The sequence below is a fragment of the Lasioglossum baleicum genome, unplaced genomic scaffold, assembly GCF_051020765.1.
Source record: "Lasioglossum baleicum unplaced genomic scaffold, iyLasBale1 scaffold1841, whole genome shotgun sequence".
NCBI classification, from domain to species: Eukaryota; Metazoa; Arthropoda; class Insecta; order Hymenoptera; family Halictidae; genus Lasioglossum; species Lasioglossum baleicum.
Genome location: NW_027470900.1, coordinates 8,251 through 17,990, shown reverse-complemented (window position 1 = coordinate 17,990; position 9,740 = coordinate 8,251). Strand labels below are relative to the sequence as shown.

Genomic DNA, 9,740 nt, shown 5'->3' with positions numbered 1-9,740 from the left:
CCACGCAACCACTGCCTTTGCAAACTCGCTTCCTCCTTTTGCCCTAAATCCGTTTCCACCTACAAGTGCGATCCGCGAGCACCTACAAGTGCCATCCTCCACCTTCTCTTTGCCTTTCACTCTTCTCTCGCTGTCGGTTCAAATTTTACTTTCTTCTTCTTACTTTGTTATTTATCGCGATTTTTCCGTCACCCTCGATTCCTCGTAATTTTCCCCAGCACACCGCGGTCTCGTTTCGCTATTTACCTCTTATCTTCCGTGTTTCTTTGTTTGCTTACCTCTGATACATCTTTGTTTATCAGGGGGCTATCGTATTTCATATTTCGTAGTATTCTGTTACTCGTTCTCTCGATCGTGTATTAGTTATCACTATCGATCGACCGTTTCGTTTCTTGGAACTACATCGTTGGCTTTATCACGTGAATTTCATTATGTAAAAGTATATAAGCAGTGTATCGAAGATCCACTTGTAAAAATATACATAGTTCCTTGTTACGGATTTTATTCTGAAATGAAAGGTACATTTCCATTAATCACAGGAATTACGAAACGGGTTTTTGCAACGTCTGTTATAGAATTTTGAGGTCACTGTTTTCAAGTTCTCCATTAAGAATAATTGTTTTCGGCCTATCCTACTATATGCTAACACGTTCCATTGTTTGAAACAAAGCGGAGATGGATCGTCTGAGTAAAAAAGCGTACTCGCCAATTTATCAGCTCGGCACAGATGCCTGCTTCTTGTAAATTTCAATTTCTAAAGAAATATTTTTCCATCTTCTGATTCGTCAAATTTTAATGCGTCTATGCGACTGGACAATGTCGTTTTGTATTAAATACGGTTGACGAAAAAATGTTTGTTAATTATATAAGATATTTTGCAATTAAGAGGAACATCTGTTAAGCATAGTTTAGCATAGTTGATGCAGTGACATTTAGAGGAAAGCTCGATTCTGAAATGAAGGACAAGGTTCTTGTAAAATTGAACCTTCTTTTGGAAAATATGAAACGTGACTCGAAAGATAATTATAACAGTTATCATTATGACGATGCGAACGATGAAGAACAACTGCTTTCGAAGGATATCTCATCTACAGGAAAAGGGATTTATACCGAAAGAGGACTTGTTCAATGTGCTGATAAGGCTAATATTGACTCTTATGGTAAACATCTTTTATTACTATTATATGAAGATATACATTATTTTCAATAGTTATATAAAAAAATAAGTTAATAGATATTAGCTTGGGGAATAAGAAATCCATTATATTTAATAATTTAATTTATATAATTTAATAATAATAAGATATTGGCGGTAATGAAGCACAAACTAGCGGCCTAAAATCAAATATGGCGTTCTCAAGCGTATCGCTTGATCTTCTATCCTGGTCTATCGCATTGAAGGAATTAACGCGGTATAACTGCTTGCATTAGGAACATATAGAGTTTATATTAAATTTTATATACTTTTAGAAAATACCTACGGCACTTTACTTGACGTTTTAACAGAATTCCTTTGCAGACGTGGATTAGCTGGTTTTAAACAACGTGAACGTCTGGATATCGAAAAACCAGAGCCTCCGTTTTCAACAAATAATTATGCGTTCAAAACGCCATCCCCAGCAGGTAAATACTGTTACCTTTTTTTATTGCATACTAACTTATGTAAGCAACTGGAGGGCCTCCTATTTTTTTCGTAGCAACGCTTAGCAACGTTTCTATGTTTATCTTTTTTGTTATTAATCAATCTTATACTGGAATTGTTTCTGTTTTTATGAAACACAAGTTTCAATAAAATCTGCGAAATAAATTTAGTTAATGTTAATGAATAAAGTGATAGGCATAATTTAAGTAGTATATGATACCCATTGGGCACTACCCAGCAATTTTAGGTAGTATATACTCCCGATTTATTGGACATATTTAAGTAGAAACTAATTATATCATCTTCCGAATTGCTCAAACGTATTCGGCAACTATTTTTACGTACACGAACAATGATACTATTATTGTCAGAATACTCATCACGCAAGTCGAAATTGTTAAAGACCCCGGTCGGTTAAGTGTTAAAATCAAAAGGTTTTACAGTTTCAGAAGAAAATCATTCTGATTCTACCGAAACTGTACAAAATGTAAGTACTACGCACAAACAAGAATAAAATGTTCAATATGAATAATATGTTCATCGCAAATGTTAATTTCTGGAATGACGTATTACATACATCATACGTAAAGAACGAAGTGGAAGCTGGTCAACAAGCAATCAGATCAAATTCATATAGCAATGTTGACCCAGATTACGTTTACATCAAATATCAGCAAGAATTTCCGACATGGTCGGAAGGAGAATTTAGTTTTGAAAATATGAAATATAATTATTTAATTTTCAGGTGAGCAAGTCATTGGGACTAACATCTGCTTCCTTAGAAGGCATTCGAGTTGGCGTGGCAGAAGTCACATTTAAAGATGTCAAAAGCAATAAAAACTATAATGCTACCGACGTCGCTACAAACATAGGTAATTAATTAATCAACGAACCAATAATTTAACCGTTTGAGTCCCAAGGGATGTTGAAAAAAGCAATGTTGAAGAATCTCGAACAGCGCAACCGCGCTTTCTCCAAGTGCGTACGAGGAGACACAAGCGGCGCAATAGTGCTTGGCTTATTTTATGTCGGTGAATCCTAACCGGCCAATTCTTGTATTTTATATTCTGCACATATAAGACGAGTTAGATAACGTGATTCTCGTCTTTTTCATTTCGAACTGGCATATTTATCGCAGTTGCATATGCGCACTGTAAGTTTATAAATATTTCAAGTTTTGATCGATAAAAATGATTGAGGAGATGACAATGAAATACAAAATGTTTTATTTTGTAATGTATTATCGCACTATTATTATAATATTCTACCTATTGTAAAATGTATTATTTACATTAAAAGAAGGAGCCCTGTAACGTATTTGCGTTTGTAAATTTGAGCGCGCGGCTTCGACAATCGGTGACGCACGGTCCATTGTCCACAACACTCGAAATGAGCTGGGATTTTCAGGCATAAAATCTGAACAGCGCGATCGCGTTGCTTGGGATTCAAACGGTTAATAAGCATAAATAATAACCTATGTAATTAATCAATTACGTTACGGTTTAAGGTCCCATAAGTGGAAAACTGAGTAAGACTCTAGGTGTTGAAGTGAAGCGTGTAGGCATAGGTGATAAGGATCATCCCAAAATATTTCTAGAGCATAACATTTGCAATTATACTGTTCAAACTAATTACATATATGCGTTAAACGTGTATTTATACATGCGTATAAATACATCATCATCATAAAAAATACATCAACATTGTAGGTAGAATTTATCAGAAATGTGATCCTCTGCTTATTTTAAACAGTGCATTTTAATAATACAATGAAATAACTGTACCAAACAAAAATTAATATATTCTTTTTATTTAAAGACCAAATTGCCCGCAATGTTGGAGGTTGTAAGAAACTCCGAGATGAGTTTGAACATGTTTGGAGTGATAATCGCTGTAGGAGTTGGAGTTGTCATCGCAATTGCAATAATTATTATGATAATCGTTAAAGATTTATGCAGAGCAAAGGTGCACGCAAAACAATCGGATAAACCAGAATCCCCACAAATAACAAGCTTAAGTCGAGAGAATGAATCGAATAATGTACCATCGAATCGATCTAGCACCTCTTCTTGAGGAGAAGAACCAGCACTTTCGAACATGGTCATAGAAGTTGGACAAACGGTTCTAGTATGTCGATATAATATTTCTGTTAATATTTTATGGTAAGGTGATAACACGGAAATGCAATAAAAATGTATTTTAATAATTTTGTTCAAAAAAGTGATGTATTTAAAACCAAAAATTTTGTTTATTCTGCCACAACTAAATTATTCACATAAGTTTATATTGTAACAAAACATTTGTATATTTTTTCAGTGTTATATGGAGGACCACTTAAAGAATAAAAACCGATTGGATCTAGAATGGTCGTTATTCCCGAAAGAAGCAACTCTTTCTTTAACAGAAGTAGCGCAAAAAGAAGCGAATGTCAAATGCAATCGTCCCAGTGCACCGATTCCCTACGATTATTTTACGGCGATTCTACACGATCTCGCTAATATCAATAACTCCAATTCTATTAACGCCTCTACAATTGTAAATATCCTTGAGTTTATCATTTAAGAATTTATCAGAATATGTAAATACGGAATAAAATAATATATGCGTGGCTTTCATTTTAAAATCGTAGAAAATGGAACTGAAAATAGAATTCGGGAAGTCACACGACGAGCATGGACATTCTACTGTTAAATTTGCAGTATGACAACAAAACACTGCTTCCTTTAAAAACGCTGCTGCGTAGATATTTCAATAATATTGTAATGTTTAATGCAAATGGACGCATGTCAAAGCTATATATCACGAATGTAAGACATACATAGAGATAAATTTAGTGTGCAAAATACAACAAATTTTTATATACATTTATTAAACAGATTTTATAATATTTATAATTATTTTAATTTTCTTTGTAAAAATAATTGTCGAATATGTTTAATATCGATAACGTTAGCATTAAGCTTTCTTATTATCGAGTATTTTAAATAAAAAGACAATTGAAAGCAAATGCGCACTCAGAAAATCATAGAGTATAATTAAAATGTTTATATAAACATTTTCAAACATCACGGTTGTATGCTAAATATGCCTGTGAACTTGTACCTACATTTTGGAATAAAGCACTATATCAGATAAATGCAAAATGAGCACAACATAGTTTAGGTATTAGTTCGCAAAATGGCTTTTATTATATAAAAAAAAAATTTGTTTAAAGGAATAATATTAATTACATTGCAAAATTAAAAGAACCAATGCGTAATATAAAATCGTAAAAATTTCATAATAGATGGAATTTGTAGATTAGAAAATAGAATATGCTTGCTACGTACTAAAGAAGGCCGTGTGACTTGCTTCTGAGTAGAAAACCAGTAATATAAAGGACTATATTCACACACAACCTATCATTTTCTAGGTAGATCATGATCCATGAAATCCAGCTTACATCGCCACGCAAGGACCACTTCCCAGGAACAACAGCTGATTTTTTGGCAACTAGTTTGGGAACAAGGCAGTGCTGTAATCGTCACGTTAACCAGACTCACCTAAGAAGGTGTTGCTATGTGCCATCGTTACTGACCTGAGGAAGGATCAGAGTTGTATTACATTTACGAGGTAGATCTCGTGTCCGAGCATTTCTGGTCCGACGACTTCTTAATGCGTTCTTTCTACTTGAGAGCTCAACGCAGTTGCACTTCTTGTCTTGGCCCGAAAACGGTGTGCCACATTCCATTAAAACTAATCTTGACTTCCGACGATAAATGTCTTATAAATTCAAATAATTCTCGTCGTTTTAAAAACGTATCGTCATACTAATATTTTTTTATTAATTTATGTAATTTTTTAATAGAAAATTAACAAATCCTATAAAGGTAGAAACATGGCCAATAGTCGTGCATTGCAGGTAATGTTTCTAATATCTATTGCATTTAAACTCTTATGTCTAGAGTATTGCTTGAACCGTAAATTTTGGTATAAATTAACATGTGATAATTATTATAATATATTGCAATAGTAAAAGTAAAAAAACAATTTTTTATAGTGATGGTGCAGGCCGCACTTATTGTTCAATCGATATAGTTTTGAACCGTATGATGAAGGGATCCAAAGAAATTGATATTGCAGCTACATTAAATGATATAAGAGATCAAATACCTGGCATGGTTACAACAAAAGAACAATATAAATTCGTCCACTTGACAGTAGCGGAAGAAGTGCACGCAATCCTTAAATTTCTACCAGAATATAATTTTTCGACAAAACAAGATCAGTAAAACTTCGATTCGAATTCGAAATCGTAATTGCGGCGAGCAGAAGCGTAGTATAAATTTCACTGACCAAAAAAAGCCAAATATTTTCTAGTCAACCATAATCGCATTAAAAATCTAAAATTACTATTAAATCTTTCATTCTCTGTAACTTTCTTAATCTCAAATCATCTGTATCTATTACACGCTTTTAATACATCTTACTTTTACTGTATTCTATTGCAGAAAATATCAAATTTTAGACTCTCCAAGTTGTGCAAATTTCATTTACTTAATTATACGATATAGATATGTGCATATAAATTATAATGCTGAATAATTATTCTAAATGAGATTTTATTGTGACAGTCTATAGTACTTATTATGCATCTTGTTTAACTACGACCTACTTGAATAATCAAGTACAAGCATATGGAAAGACTAAGCTAGATAGCTGATGGAGTTCTAAATATCAGCTAGTAATCGAATTATTTGTACTGTATACTCTATCAAACTTGTCTTTTGAGGTAAACTTTGTAGTGGTCAATTTTATCAAATCTTAATGCGATTTATCGTTTTATTGTGAAAATGAATATTTACCTCCCATTGTAAAGCTCAGTTTTTATATATTTCGTTATATAGTTAATTTTATATTATAAAATGTTATTCTTATTTAATTGAAAATATATTACTTTCATATATAAACAATTCTACTAACGTACTTTACGATAGCTTTTAAATATGGTTCCAAACTATATTGTGGGATATCCGTATAATTCTATCTGCAGTCAATTCCAGTCAATTCTATTAAGTGTACATAACGTTGACGCTCACATAAATTAAATCACTTATAACTAATTATATGTTTAATCGAATTTTTATATCTGCTATATGAAATTAAATTCATTGTAAAATATTTGATTACGTATAAAGTATTTTCTGATATACAGCACTTAAGTGAAGTTTTTATTTTAAATATGCGAGAGCTGAGATCCCGACATTAAGAATTGAAATCAGAATTTTTATACTATTGATAGAGATTCAAAAGGATTTGGATTTTAATGCACAGGTATGACTGTTTTCTTCCATGAAATAAAATTTTATTAAACGTTAAATATAAAGTTTCATGTGGAGTAGTTGCAAAAAGCATCATTTGTCAGTGTTTTGTTTTTACGCATACAGAAAAAAAAATCGAGCTGCACAATATACATGTTATAATTAAGTATCGGGATTATACGAGCATTATAAGAACAATATTTTATTGGTGTCAAATGTATATGAAGTAGAATACGATTACATAAAGTAAACTTCATGTTTGAAATATCATATGGAGGATGTTAGGTGATATATAGAAAGAAAAATATACACATACATGTTTGCTCAAATTGTGGTGTTAACATGAAAAGATAGCAAATGGAGGAGTATCGTCCTTGCTTTAAAACTGCAACGTTGTTCGTCCTGTAGATTCAACCACCCACAAGACGAGTATTTGCTATTCCTTCCTCTTTATTGTGCAGTACGAATACTAATGTTTCATTATATTTTACATTTCTATGCTACTTCTCTTTTCTACAAACATTACGATTTATGAAACAGTCATAATTACATCGCTATTTACCGAGTACTACAAATTAACTAATTAACTAAAAATAAGTGTAAAACAAAAATAATATTCAGTATCATGTAATTTTGTTCCCTAGTACTGCTTCCATTTCTGAATACTTTACATTCCAAATACTTAAGTGCATAAGAAATTTATTTATATTTTGTATTGAATTAATATAAGTGATACATTGTGAACGCAACATCAAAGTTTGTTCGACTAAGAAGTGAATTCTATTAATTTTTATTTAGCACAAATTTCTATAAAAGATTCTATATTTTTATGCACTTATAAATGAAGTATATGTTAATTTGCTTTATATTAATCTTGCAAAGTAGATTCATATGTATCATCAAAAAACAGGACTCCAGAAACCTAAAATAAATTAACATTTATAAAATTTAAGTATATCATTTTGTTTTACTAAAATTTTCAAAAGATATTAAATTACCTTCAGGTGTACTTTCTCTTTTTTTGTAATTAATTCTGTGTCATGAACATTTGTCTTGCATGTATTTCTTGTTCAGTAAGTCTAAGACTGGCATAATACTAAAAAAAATGTCTCCACTTATATACTCATAAACGTTAATAGCTGCACACATTTACTTTATGCATAAAATATTATATAATAAAATAATAATGACTTACAGGCTACTTTCTGTGTGTAGCATTAAAGAAGAACAAATTACATTTAATATTATTTCAATTAACTGTAACTATTTTTATTTTTTACATAAAAAGTGAGATTATATCTTACCCTTTTACATTCCCAACAAGAAATATCAGTCACTTTTGTTTTCTCAGAACTTTTCTTTGATGATTCATCAGTATGTACATTTCTGTCCATGGTCTTAAAAAAACGTATTAAATTTAGTATAAATATTTTATAATATTATTTACATTTACACACACACGCGCGCGCGCGCGAATATCACTTACACATCAAAATTATTTACAAGATTTTTCTTAATAGAAGAAAGTTTTGGTGATATTTTGTTTTTCCAATATATTATGTTTTAATATTTTCTATCTGATTTATATCATGAGCAGACATTTTTTTTAATTTCTCTCCAAAAACGACAAAATGTTTCATCATTAAATGTTGAATTAGTATGAAGTGATTGTCTGGATGATTCAGGATGTTCCTTTCCTTCTGCTGAAATAATATCGTCTTGTAGTACTATCTTCTTCACTTCATTTATTGAAGTTAATACATTTCTGTTATCTTCTGAATTTACTAATGGCAAAAAATTATGTATTTCCAATCCTGTAACTCAAAGTGATTGATTCTTTTGTATAGATGTATGTACAGGCATAAACAGATCAAGATTAATCTCATTTGTACCTTTAGAATCTTTGTTAGGAATTTTTATTTTTTTCGTTTTATATTTTTTCTTTACAAACTTGATTTTATATGTTCGCTTGAACAACATTGAATTATTTCCTCTTCTATAGATCTGTAAGAATTTTTTAATCTTACTTCTATATTTTCCTTAGATATATTTGATATACATGGTTTTAAAAAATCAGAATCTTTGTACTTATTGTGAGTTGTACTATCAGTTAATTGTTTATCAAAAAGAGACATAGGTTGTGGCTGTTTATTGTTATTTTATACTAATATATAATATATATTATGTGACATACTAACTTTCAATCTTTTTGACATTTCTGCAACAGATGTACATTCTGTTTCTTCATAATAATTTTTTTTAATTGGACAATTTGTTTTCCTTTAGTTTCTAAAATAGTTTGTCTTGATTAGTTCTCTTACATCTGGAATGTTTTATTGTATGTATTGGACTTATCAATGATATATCTTCTTGTGCTTTCGTCTTAAAGGATTTATTAGTTAAAATAAGAGTATCTAAATCGGCAATATCAGATTATAACTAGGTGAAATACTGTTCTGTGTAGATGCAAACGTATCAATATTTTCTGATGATACCTGACTTGTATCAGGTGCAGTACTGAAATATATGAAATTTAACAATATGTAATGTAATGTTATATAAGAACATGAAATAGTATATATAGTTTTCGAAGACAACATTTAGAAAAATTTTATGTTAGTAATAAAATCAAAACTTACACATTTTTATTGTTATAAATATCTGCTTCAAGTACTTGAAATGGAATGTTTAAAATCTGCGTCTTCATATTATTTTCTTAGTTTTAAATATTCATTCCACAACTCTGCAAATATACGAATATGCTGTTTTAAATGGAGTAAATAAACTACAAATTTCAT

At 30.7% G+C, this 9,740-nt stretch overlaps 1 pseudogene; it reads left to right on the top strand.

Moving 5' to 3' along the window:
• The first annotated feature begins 955 nt into the window (after positions 1–955).
• Positions 956–5,913, top strand: LOC143221041 (receptor-type tyrosine-protein phosphatase N2-like; annotated as a pseudogene).
• Positions 5,914–9,740: the final 3,827 nt, after the last annotated feature.